Source organism: Papio anubis, chromosome 3 (genome assembly GCF_008728515.1).
Source record: "Papio anubis isolate 15944 chromosome 3, Panubis1.0, whole genome shotgun sequence".
NCBI lineage: Eukaryota > Metazoa > Chordata > Mammalia > Primates > Cercopithecidae > Papio > Papio anubis.
In genome coordinates, this window is record NC_044978.1 from 106,399,201 (window position 1) to 106,413,468 (window position 14,268).

Consider the following 14,268-nt stretch of genomic DNA (forward strand, 5'->3'; position numbering starts at 1 on the left):
TGTTTACTAAAATTGTTTGGACCTGAAATCCTCAAGGAATCTGAAGAGCAATACATTATGAACCTGTTGATTCATGAAACACAGTTTGTGAAACACCCCTCAAAATATTTTTTTACTATTGAGGTTTTTTTCTGAATATTTTATGTTCATGAAATACTGGAGGTGTGACTCCTCCAATACAGGTATTAATTGGCTTTATAACTCATGATTTAATATTTTTAAAGTATCCCCACTAAATTTCTGCTCCTAATCTTTAGGTGAAGAAAGAAAAATTGAGACTAACACTGCCCTAAGAATTCTGCCCTAACCGTAGAATCTCTATATTTTAATATAGCTTCCTATCTTCTAATATCAAGTATCTATCTGGCTGCAGCAACTGGAGGGAAAAGGAGACTACCAGCAAATACCTGCAGAGATGCCTGCAAATAAATGAAATGGAAATCTTGTTAAAATGCAAATTTGGATTTTTGTCAGTCTTTGGGGGTGAGGGGTCTGAAGTGGTGCATTTCAAACAAGTGCTCAGTGATGACTCTGCGGCTTTTCCAGCTAGTATCAGGGCACTTGGGCTTTCTCCATGTCTTCCATATGCCTGTGATCAGGTTTATTATTTCCTCTGAGTGGTTATTTTTAGCTACTAGGGAATATATTATAGGAAAGGAGAAAAACATGTCTAGATGTTGCTCAATTTTACCAAAAGATAAATATGTTTTGATATTTGGAAATAAATACAGCGTATTCTCAAAGCTGGTAATGGTTACAACGGTACTGAAGCTAAAGCCACGGCTCTTTTAGTCCAGCATGTTAGGTGAAAAACGTCATGGGAAAAGGATACACACACACACACACACGCATGTATGTGTGTGCCTGTGTGTCTTATGTGTTTATGTATATGTCTCTGTGTAACTGCATATATATAATTGCATATATATGTAAAATATACACATATACATGAAGTAATTGCTTATCATGAAAAATGATCTTAGCTAAGTGTTATTTTCCTCATAAACACTTATCTAAGACATGGTGGAAATAGCTATTAGAGATGACTAACATTTTTAGCATGTGAAACATTAATCTGACTGTTGCAATTGGAGATACTTGCTGGTCTTCTCTTTGTGTAAAGTGGAGAATAATCACATAGGTAGGTATGACAAGAAGTGAAAAATTAAAGAATGTCCAGGAAGTAATATCACTTTGAATTTTATAAATACTTTTTTAAAATATCAATTATAATTTTTTGTTTCATTATAATACTAAAAACTTTATTGCTAGCAAATAATCTTCTTTGATTAAAATATCTCATAGATAAAAGTGAACTTGTTTTCTCTATTTACCTCTGAGACACGTTATTCGGGATTTACTGCCATTAATGGCAGTAGAAAATATAAATGTTTTATCCAAAAGTTTCAAGGATGTTAACTGCTCTGAAGATTTTATGTATACATTGAAATAAAAGATCTTGTCCAGATTGGTGATTGTGTGTTAAATGTATTAATGTCAAAACACATCATTGTATTAAACAAAAATGTCTAATTGTGAATTAGATAATCCTTATAATGAACATGGTCTTTCAGATAATCATAATTATCTGAAAGCAAGACTCATACTGAATTTCCAAGATATTAATTCTCTTTATGTTTCCAATTGGGAAAAAAAAACTTCACTAAAATATTTTATTTTTATTTTGATATTCATGCTTTGCTTACCACAAGATGTAAAGAATTTGTATTTGATATTTAGTATACAGCCTTAATTCCACCAATCAAGCCCATATGCCAAAAATTAACAATTAATTTTAAATGTTGGGAAGAAAAGATAAGGTGTACTCAAATAAAATTCCGCTTGTCTTACCCTTTATACCTCTTAAAGTTGGTCATTTCTCACATCTTAGAAAGTCTTTAGCACATTGTTAATTCTATCGTTCCATTGTGACTGATGAAAACAGAATTCCATTAGTTTCCATTAATGCGGAATAACACAGTAAGAAGAAATAGACAAACTGGAAAAATGCATAAAAACTTTTTTAAAAATAATTTCAACTTTTATTTTAGATTCAGGGGGTTACATATGCAGACTTGTTACATGGGTAGACTTTGTGATGCTAAGGTTTGGGGTAAGAATGGTCCCATGACCCAGGTAATGAGTCGAGTACCCAATAGGTAGTTTTTCAGCCCTAGCTTAGTCTTTAGTTTAAATTTTCATTTATCAAATTTTCATGATTTGTTAGGCTTTTTCCTCTATAATCTAAAATTATTTAATTAATAGAAATTTTTTGCAGTTGCAAACTATGTGTATGTACGTTGCCTAAAAGATTAAAAATAAATAATGATATTATTTGGTTTTTAAAAATGGAATAATATTCAAGAAGACAGAGTCAAGACTGATTACTGACCCTATGAAAAATACAATAATTCAGTGTTACATTTTAGTCACTTATTTTGGAAAGACCTTGATAAAACTTATCTTTCTATTTTCAAATACTGTGAAGGTCAATAGAGTAGTTTTGTATTTCCCAGGCTTCCCTACATTAGAATCACTAGAGCACATTAAAAAGAAAAAAAAAAAAAGTCCAGGTCTCACACCACACTTATTAAATCAAAATCTCTGGGGGTGGTTCTCAGGTATAAGTAAATTCTAAAAGCCCTCCAATGATTCAATGTGCAGTTTGGGCTGAGAATCACAGAGTTAATTGCTTAATGAATATTAGGTATTTGCATTAATCATGTTTAAATATCCTTGAAATATTTAAAAACATTTTAAATGTTTCTTACTTTTTAAAGCAAGAAAGATGAATAAGGAAGTTCAAAATAGAAAATTTCTTGTCCCCAGATGAATCCAGCTAATTGCCTAAATATGGTTTACCTCCCAGTTTATAAAATGGATAGTATATTATTCAAGTACAAAACAACTCGATTATTAAATCATCTTTTTCATGATTTAATTCACAGAATAAACATTCTTATTAAAAATATCTGTGTTTCTATCATCATTTGAGGGGATTATGAATATTATCACAGTAGAAAGAGGTCAGTTATTAACTTTAAATCAGGCAGAATCACAGACACATATCAGGAACTATTTACATGGAACAAAATCAAGTTTTTCTGGAAAATTTAGCAATCCTTGGACCATATGTCTACATGGCATTTAGTACAGCGTAACAACTATCAAAAACCTACTCTTTGTAAAACTTAGTTGTGTATAATTCCATAGAGTAAAGCTATAAGCTGAAGGATTGTCATTTTCTTATTCATAATAAATAATGAAAATAATAATACTTGTTTCTTCAATATGACTTTAAGTGTTGTATTTAGCTTTCGTGCGTCACCCAATTCACATTCTTCTTTTTAAGTTTTAGTAAATAATTGACAGTGATTTCTAAAAGGTTCTCTAGACAGGAATAGTATGGAGGACTGCATCGAAGATAAGAACAATTCATTAGATAGAAGAATCACTTCTGTTTCTTTCTCACACCCACCAGTATTCTCCTTCAATTTTTGGAATAACACATAGAATTATGCATCTGAATTGCCTAAACCAATTAACATATAACTTTCATGGATAATGTGATGGGGCGGCAAATAATTTTTGACTCTAGTGACAACTCCTGATCAACTGGCAATGTCTGTTCAGAGCACAGTCCTCAAACGCTTTCTATAGTATTCGTAAAAAAGAATGCTTTAATGGATTATTTATGTCTGCTATGATGGGGAAAAGAACCAAGGTGAAAATGATCAACTCATGTGCAATTTATATGACATCTCTGACATACAAGTTGTTAACACAAATAACTGACACACATATTTTTTTAGAAGAGTTTGGAGCCCTAAACCTTTGTTTTTTTTTGTTTTTTTGTTTTTGTTTTTGTTTTTTTTTTGATGATAGCTACTTTGGTTACACAATGATAGATAATATTTTCTAAAGGGAGCAGAAAAATTATTTATATCATATATTCTGCTTGTTCCAGATGCTTAATTTATATTACTTATATAAAGCGATGTTTAGAATGATTTTATTTTACATTACTTTTCACAGAGGTATATACTTGAGGTTTCTTCTTTATCCAATCATCACTTCCATCTGGCCACATTCCTAACCAGTCTCCCTTAAGATTTGGACTAAGCTCCATTCAATCTCATTGCAATACAGCATCTTTTTTCTCTTTTTTACTCTTTTCCTACCTATCAATGTTATTCTCAGTCTTCATTTTATGTTTAATCTTAGCCTTCGTCTTTTTCTCTTTTTGTTTCTATGTTGCACAAAAGTCATTTATATCTTATCTGATATTTCTTTGTTCCATCAATCAGCAGCGTCTTGTCTCACTTGGTCTAGAGATTTACTTACCAACTAGCTCTTTCCTGTCTCCCTTCTGTCTCTCAGTAGTCCCAAATCCAGTTTGCTTCAGCCCTCAGCTGCATTTTATTCTAGTCATTTTCATTCATCTCCCAGGGTTTCTCCACCTATCACTCTAAGCTTTTTGTCTTTTCTGTGCATAATGTAAATTCACAGAACTGAAGACCTGAAACAATTCTTGAAACCATTTAGTCCAATTCCTTTATAGACGGTAAACTGAGAACTACAGAGGACACCTGATTATACACCTCATTCATGGCAGAGCTAATTATTGATCGGGATTTCCTAATCAGCACATTTTCCTGTTATTTTTTTTCTATTTACCTTGTTAAACCCTCCTACCATGATATATCTGTTTCATATGTGATCTAGTTTCTCCTTTCCTACTAGGTATTTTTCAGGAGACTTTGGTTTTAAATAACAGAGTCATAATTCACATTTACTTATGGTAAACTTAAAATAAAAAACCAATGCTTTAATAGAATTAAAAGTACTTTTAATGGAATTAATGGAATTTATTGATTCACCTCATCAGGGGTGATTTTGGATGGTGCCACAGCTGGTTGGGAACCAGGACAATAAACACACTAAAGACTTTTTCTGTGTCTTATTTCTGTTTCTTCCTGCTTAATAACTTGATTTTTTTCTACTGAAAGGCACAATTTTATGGTGGCTGAGTGTCCAGACTTTGACTTTAGACTGCCTGAGTTAAAATCCTGCTTCCTCCATTTTCTAGTTTTGTGATTTTGAGCAAATTCCTGTCTGCCCCTAGCTCCCTACTCTGTAAAATTGGGAAAATAATAAAATCTACTACACAGGGCTGCTGGGTAATAGAGTTAAAAGCATGAGTTACTAAATTGTTAAGAACAGTGCCTGACACATAATAAATGCTTAAGGATTGCAACCTATCATTGTTGCAGCAGGACAGCCTCTTTTCATAGACAGAGGCATGTTTGAAAGCAGCTTGGAATTTCAATCAAATGGCTCCATGAGACTATGAAAGATCTCTTCCCTGTAAACTAGTTAGAAAGCTGCCAGGAAGGATTCAGACTTACCACGCTTGGTTCTTTCAACTTTCCCTGAACCAGTTTTGCCCAAAGGATTGGGTACCATGATTGGTCCACCCTAGTCTACTGGTGATATCTTTGGCTAGAACAGCAAAGTCTTACTAGAAGCTGGCATGAGGGGGAAGCTGAACAGATACACCGGTATTAGCATCGGTTGTTACAATACTACAGCTTGCCAAGTCTGTCTGAGATATGATCTTTATGAACTTCATTCTTTCATATCTGAATCGTGCTTCACATCTGATTGAGAGTGGCTATTTATCTTTACTCAATTCCATTTCCATTTCACCAGTGTAATGCTAATGAAAAGCAAAAGTTAAAGTCCCAATTCAATCAATATTACAAAGCTGCACATTATTTTTGGTTGTAATTAATTTCTGTGCTGTCCTTAACAGGCCTTGATTGTAAACATTAGGAAATCAGAAAAAGTTTAGTTCTTCTATTTATCTCTTCTCATTTTCATAACAAAACATTGAATTTCATTCTGTAACTTTGAAATTTTCAAATACAGAAATACTACTTTTTCTAAACACTTACATGTCCTTGAAAAGATAATTAAATTGGTTTTGATGAAAAGTCCTTCCCAAAATAGGATAGAAATAAAAATACTATTAGGTTTAATCCAGGATTAGCAAGAGATATCCAGAAAGGCTTTTACTCTCAGCAAGTCCGAAGGCTTATAGCTGAGGGAGACACACCACCACAATCTGCATATCTAAATACAATAACTGTTACACTCAAAAGGATTCTTCTTTCAGTTTGAAACAATCTTTCAGATAAAATTGGGGGAACTTTCCCAAGGCATACTTTGCACCTAAGCATCTTATCTGAATATGGATTACGGATCTTATCACACAACACACACAAACACACACACACTCGGCTGTTGGAAAAGAAAGAAGTGCAAAATATATATATATATATTCACAACAGGGATGAGAAGGGAAGATTGTTTTCTGTGGAGCAGAGTCACCAACAGCAGCAAGGAAGGACAAATGTGACAGTCTGAAAGACAAAAAGAAGGCCCTCACCAGATTGTCGTCTCCTTGACCCAGGGCTTCCCAGCCTCTAGAACTATGGCACAAGAGGCCCAGGGAAATGGAGGACCTGGCTTGCTCACACAGCAGAATCAGAACTAAGACCCAACAATCTTTTCTCTTAACTGAGAGTAACTTCTACCAGACCACAATATTTGGACACACAGTGCGCTTTGAAGTAGGAGAAGATAAATCCAGGATCAAATATGTTTTGGGGTTTATTTTCCATCATCTCAGTGACTTCCAGTCTCCAGCTTCTGAGTCTTTTTGCCAGAGGGCTTCAAACTCATGTCTGGGGCAAGCCAAAAGCATGGCGTGGCGGGGGGGGCGGGGTTTCATTCCCCAGGAGAAACACTTAAGCAGTGTAGGATGGGTGCTCTGTATGTGTGTGTACATATACACACAATTCCAGCAGACAAAAAGGAATCCTTTTTTTTTTTCCAATTTCATAGAGACTCCAAGAGGAGTATGCTATGCACTGGGGGATGCACATTCTTTGAGTCGAGGAGAAGATACAATTCCTTGTATAATGCCATAGGATTTCCAGCTACCAAAAGAATGCGGAAGTTCACAGCAATTACAATTCTGCCTCTTCTGCTCCATGATCCATCTGTGTATAGAGTTGTGTTTTATTTTTTGGGATTCTCAGTTTTATTCTAAGTGGCCTGAGGTTTTATAAGTAAACAAAAAGAAGATGTGTTGCTAAAATTTCATTTTTCTCTTGAAGTATTTCCAGAAATATGAAAACCCAGACAAAAATAAAAACTTATTGAGTAGTCTCATTAAAAAAATAGATTGAAGTGTTCCAAATCTGAGACTCAGTGACTTGGACATACATCGGAATAAATTACTTGTTATTTCCAATAGATTTAATTTAAAACAAGCTACAGAGGAGATTATCATAAGGAAATGATACAAATCTTTAATTAGAATAATTGAAACCTAATTGTGATTTAATTACAGATAAGATTAAATTTTATCAAGTTAAAAAAAGTTCAAGTGAATGGTAATGCTTGATTGAAGATTCGCTAGATTTAAAAGGCTAGATTTATTTTGGAATTGTGGAATTTGATTATAAAAAAAGAACTATATCTTTATCTATGTATGTCGGCTTCACATTAAAGCAATTGCATGATTTTGGTAAACTATAGTTTTGAAGGTGATAGAAGGATCTGTGATTTTCATTTCCTGTTATCCCAGATAAATAACAACATACAAAATCAACATATACTTTAAATTTTCTCAGAGGAGTATCAGCTTCAAGATCAACACACAATACTGAGGATTAAATCACACTTGGGGCTTATGTAGTCGCATGCCCAAAGTGTTTGAAAATGCTTTCAATAGAAGGGAGTGCTTAAAAGGATTATAATTCTCAAGACTATTGTAACTAAGCATATTGTGCTACAAATAAATCCTGATGTAACTGTTACAGAAAAACAGGTGCTGTAAAGACCATCCTTCAGAGAGAAAATACAAACTGTCTATGCATATAATAAAATTTATTGACTAAATGAGCTAGAGCTCTGGTGTCTCCAGAGTTTTAGAATGCTATTCAGCAATTATGTCCCTATTGAGATTTAATTATCCCATTAGATATTTATTTACTACTACATATTAAGTTAGAGTACACCATTAGGGTCAGTGGAATAATAAATACATAACTGCTGCTAGATGGAAACAGCTTAGCCAAAAAATTATTTCCAATTATTTTGCAAATATTTAACACTATGCTCAGAACTATGCCTTGCCTATCGTAAGCATTTAATAAACATTTTATTTATTGTATTTTAAGTTCTGGGATACATGTGCAGAACGTGCAGATTTGTTACATATGTACACACGTGCCATGGTGTTTTGCTGCAACCATCAACCTGTCATCTACAGTAGGTGTTTCTCCTAATGCTATCCCTCCCCTAGCCTCCCACCCCTTCATAGGCCCTGGTGTGTGATGTTCCCCTCCTTGTGTCCATGTGTTCTCCTTGTTCAACTCCCACTTATGAGTAAGAACATGCAGTGTTAGGTTTTCTGTTTCTGTGATTGTTTGTTGAGAATGATGGTTTCCAGCTTCATCCATGTGTCTGCACAGGACATACACTCATCCATTTTTATGGCTGCATAGTGTTCCATGGTGTATATGAACAATATTTTCTTTATCCAGTCTATTATTGATGAGCATTTGGTTTGGATCCAAGTCTCTGCTCTTGTGAACAGTGCTGGAATAAACATACGCGTGCATGTGTCTTTATAGTAGAATGATTTATAATCCTTTGGGTATATACGGGTATATACCCAGTAATGGGATTGCTGGGTCAAATGGTATTTCTGGTTCTAGATCCTTGAGGAATTGCCACACTGTCTTCCACAATGGTGGAACTAATTTATCATCCCTCAAACAGGGTAAAAGCATTCCTATTTCTACACATCCTCTCCAGCATCTGTTGTTTCCTGACTTTTTAATGATCGCCATTCTAACAGGAGTGAGATAGTGTCTCATTGTAGTTTTGATTTGCATTTCTCTAATGTCCAGCGATGATGAACTTTTTTCATGTTTGTTGGCTGCATAAATGTCTTCTTTTGAGAAGTGTCTGTTCATATCCTTCGCCGACTTTTGATGGAGTTGTTTGTTTTTATTCTTATAAATTTGTTTAAGTTCTTTGTAGATTCTGGATATTAGCCCTTTGTCAGATGGATAGATTGCAAAAATTTTTCCCATTCTGCAGGTTGCCGGTTCACTCTGATAATAGTTTCTTTTGCTGTGCAGAAGCTCTTTAGTTTAATTAGATCCAGTTTGTCAATTTTGGATTTTGTCGCCATTGCTTTTGGTGTTTTAGTCACGAGGTCTATGCCCGTGCCTATGTTCTGAATGGTATTGCCTAGGTTGTCTTCTGGGGTTTTTATGGTTTTAGGACTTCCATTTAAGTCTTTAATCCATCTTGAGTTAATTTTTGTGTAAGGTGTAAAGAAGGAATCCAGTTTCAGTTTTCTGTATATGTCTAGCCAGTTCTCCCATCACCATTTATTAAATAGGGAATCCTTTCCCCGTTGCTTGTTCTTGTCAGGTTTATGAAAGATCAGATGGTTGTAGTTGTGTGGTGTTATTTCTGAGGCCTCTGTTCTATCCCATTGGTCTATATATCTATGTTGGTACCAGTACCATGCTGTTTTGGTTACTATAGCCTTGTAGTATAGAAATCAGGTGTGTGATGTCTCCAGCTTTGTTCTTTTTGCTTAGGATTGTCTTGGCTATATGGGCTATTTTTTGGTTCCATATGAAATTTAAAGCAGTTCTTTCTAATTCTGTGAAGAAAGCCAATGGTAGTTTATTGGGGATAGCATTGAATCTATAAATTACTTTGGGAAGTATGGCCATTTTCACAACATTGATTCTTCCTATACATGAGCATGGAATGTTTTCCTGTTTGTGTTCTCTCTTATTTCCTTGGCAGTGGTTTGCAGTTCTCCTTGAAGAGGTCCTTTGCATCCCTTGTAAGTTGTATTCCTAGGTGTGGTTTTCTCTTTGCAGCAATTGTGAATGGGAATTCACTCATGATTTGGCTCTCCGTCTGTTATTGGTGCATAGGAATGCTTCTGATTTTGTATACTGAGACTTTGCTGAACTTGCTTATCAACTTAAGGATATTTTGGGCTGAGATGATGGGGTTTCTAAACATACAATCATGCCATCTGCAAACAGGGACAATTTGACTTCCTCTCTTCCTATTTGAAAACCCTTTATTTCTTTCCCTTGCCTAATTGCCCTGGTCAGAACTTCCAATACCATGTCGAATAAGAGTGGTGACAGGGGGCGTCTTTGTCTAATGCTGATTTTCAAAGGAAATGCTTTTGGCTTTTGCCCATTCAGTATGATATTGACTGTGGTTTTGTCATAAATAGCTCTTATTATTTTGAGATACATTCCATCAATACCTAGTTTATCGAAAGTTTTTAGCATGAAGGAGTGTTGAATTTTATTGAAGGCCTTTTCTGCATCTATTGAGATAATCATGTGGTTTTCATCATTGGTTCTGTTTATGTGATGGATTACGTTTATTGAATTGCATATGTTGAGCCATCCTTGCATCCCAGGGATGAAGGTGACTTGATCATGGTGGATAAGGTTTTTGATGTGCTGCTGGATTCATTTTGCCAGTGTTTTATTGAGGATTTTTGCATCAATGTTCATGAGAGATATTGGCCTGAAATTTTCCTTTTTTGTTGTGTCTCTGCCTAGTTTTGGTATCAGGATGATGCTGGCCTCATAAAATGAGTTAGGGAGGAGTCTTTCTTTTTTTATTGTTTGGAATAGTTCCAAAGCTCCTCTTTGTGCCTCTGGTAGAATTCAGCTGTGAATCTAACTGGTCCGGGGCTTTTTTTTTTTTTTTTTTGGTTGGCAGGCTATTAATTACTGCCTCAATTTCAGAACTTGTTATTGGTCTATTCCAGGATCTGACTTCTTCATGGTTTAGTCTTGGGAAGGTGTATGTGTCCAAGAATTTAACCATTTCTTCTAGATTTTCTAGTTCACTTGTGTAGAGTTGTTTATAGTATCCTCTGATGGTACTTTGTATTTCTGTAGGGTCAGTGGTGATATTCCCTTTATCCTTTTTTATTGTATCTATTTGATTCTTCTCTCTTCTTTATTAATCTGGATAGCAGTCTATCTTTTTTGTTAATCTTTTCAAAAAACGAGTTACTAGATTCGTTGATTTTTTGAAGGGTTTTTTATGTCTCTATCTCCTTCAGTTCTGCTGTGATCTTAGTTATTTCTTGTCTTCTGCTAGGTTTTGATTTTGTTTGCTCTTGCTTCTCTAGCTCTTTTAATTGTGAAGGTAGAGTGTTAATTTTAGATCTTTTCTGCTTTCTTTTATGGGAATTTAGTGCTATAAATTTCCCTGTAAACACTGCTTTAGCTGTGTGCACAGATTCTGGTACATCATGTCTTTGTTCTCATTGGTTTCAAACAACACCTTTATTTCTGCCTTAATTTTGTTATTTACATGGTAGTCATTCACGAGCAGGTTGTTCGGTTTCTATGTAGTTGTGCAATTTTGAGTGAGTTTCTTAATCTTGAGTTCTAATTTGATTGCACTGTTGTCTAAGAGTATTTGTTATGCTTTCCATTCATTTGTATTTGCTGAGGGGTGTTTTACTTCCAATTATGTGGTCAATTTTAGAATAAGTTTGATGTGGAGCTGAGAAGAATGTATATTCTGTTGATGTGGGGTGGAGAGTTCTGTAGATGTCTACTAGGTTGACTTGGTCCAGATCTGAGTTCAAGTCCTAAATATCTTTGTTAATTTTCTGTTTTGTTGATCTGTCTAGTGTTGACAGTGGGGTATTATAGTTTCCCACTATTATCGTGTATAGGAGTCTAAGTCTCTTTGTAGGTCTCTAAGAACTTGCTTTATGAATCTGGGTGATCCTATATTGGGTGCATATATATTTAGGATAGCTAACTCTTTCTGTTGTGTTGATCCCTTTTCCATTATATAATGTCCTTCTTTGTCTTTTTTTATCTTTGTTGATTTAAAGTCTATTTTATCAGAGACTGGGATTGCAATCCTTGCTTTTTCTTTGCTTTCCATTTGCTTGGTAAATATTGCTCCATCCCTTTATTTTGAGCCTATGTGTGTCTTTGCATGTGTTATGGGTCTCCTGAATACAGCACGCCAATGGGTCTTGACTCTTTATCCAATTTGCCAGTCTATGTCTTTTCATTGGGGCGTTTAGCTCATTTACATTTAAGATTAATATTGTTATGTGTGAATTTGATCCTGTCATTATGATGTTAGCTGGTTATTTGGCCCATTAGTTGATGCAGTTTCTTCATAGTGTCAATGGTCTTTACAATTTGGCGTGTTTTTGCAGTGGCTGATACCGGTTTTTCCTTTCCATATTTAGTGCTTCTTTCAGGAGCTCTCTTGTAAGGCAGGCCTGGTGGTGACAAAATCTCTCAGCATTTGCTTGTCTGTAAAAGGTTTTATTTCTCCTTCACTTATGAAGCTTAGTTTGCTGGATATGAAATTCTAGGTTGAAAATTCTTTTCTTTAAGAATGAATACTGACCGCCACTCTCATCTGGATTGTAGGGTTTCTGCAGGGAGATCTCCTGTTAGTCTGATGGGCTTCCTTTGTATATTAACCCGATCCCTTTCTCTGGCTGCACTTAACATTTTTCTTCTTATATTTCAACCTTGGTAAATCTGAGGATAATTTGTCTTGAGATAGCTCTTCTCAAGGAGTATCTTTGCAGTGTTCCTCTTCTTCTCTGTATTTCCTGAATTTGTTTTTACACATTGGACATATATAAATAGGTTTTACTTCATATTGGTGACCCTATAATATAGTTCAATTCAAAAACACTTTTGAAAAAATATTTTTCCTAAAAGCCTAAATATATAATCATGCACATTACAGCCAAAAAACCCTCAGAAAAACAAACAACTAAGAAGTAAAACAAATATAAAATTTTGTGATGTTTACATTGTCATTAAATAATTACATAAAATAATTCTGTGTATATATTCACATATTTGATTCATCATATGTGTCTAATACCAGGTCATGGGTGTTTCTTCTCTCTCAGAATATATATATATTTTTATTTTTTATTTTTTTTTAAATTTATTTATTATTATTATACTTTAAGTTGTAGGGTACATGTGCATAACGTGCAGGTTTGATACATATGTATATTTGTGCTATGTTGGTTCGTTGCACCTATCAACTCGTCATTTACATCAGGTATAACTCCTAATGCAATCCCTCCCTCTGGCATGATAGGCCCCGGTGTGTGATGTTCCCTTCCTGAGTCCAAGGGATCTCATTGTTCAGTTCCCACCTATGAGTGAGAACATGCGGTGTTTGGTTTTCTGTTCTGTGGATAGTTTGCTAAGAATGATATTTCCCAGCTGCATCTATGTCCCTGCTACAAAGGACTCTGCAAACTCGTCCTTTTATGGCTGCATAGTATTCATGGTGTATATAAAGCCACATTTTCTTTAATCCAATCTGTCACTGATGGACATTTGGGTTGATCAAGTCTTTGCTATTATGAATAGTGCTGCAATAAAACATATGTGCATGTGTGTCTTTAGAGCAGCATAATTCTATAATCCTTTGGGTATATCCCCAGTAATGGATGGCTGGGTCATGGTACATCTAGTTCCAGATCCTTGAGGAACGCCATACTGTTTTCCATAATGGTTGAATTAGTTTACAATCCCACCAACAGTGTAAAAGTGTTCCTATTTCTCCACATCCTCTCCAGCACCTGTTGTTTCCTGACTTTTTAATGATCGCCATTCTAACTGGTGTGTGAGATGGTATCTCATTGTGGTTTGATTTGCATTTCTGATGGCCAGTGATGATGAGCATTTTTTCATATGTCTGTTGGCTGTATGAATGTCTTCTTTGAGAAATGTGTCTGTTCATATCCTTGCCCACTTTTTGCAGATGGGGTTGTTTGTTTTTGCTTGTAAATTTGTTTGAGTTCTTTGTAGGTTCTGGATAGTCTTTGTCAGATGAGTAGATTGCAAAAAAATTTTCTCTTCTCCCATTCTGTAGGTTGCCTGTTCACCTTCCATGGTGGTAGTTTCTTTGGCTGTGCAGAAGCTCTTTAGTTTAATTAGATCCCATTTGTCACTTTAGCTTTGCTGCTGTTGCTTTTGGTGTTTTAGACATGAAGTCTTTGCCCATGCCTATGTCCTGAATGGTAATACTACCTAGGTTTTCCTCTAGGATTTTTATGGTATTAGGTCTAACATTTCTAAGTCTCTCTTAATCCATCTTGGAATTACTTTGCTATAA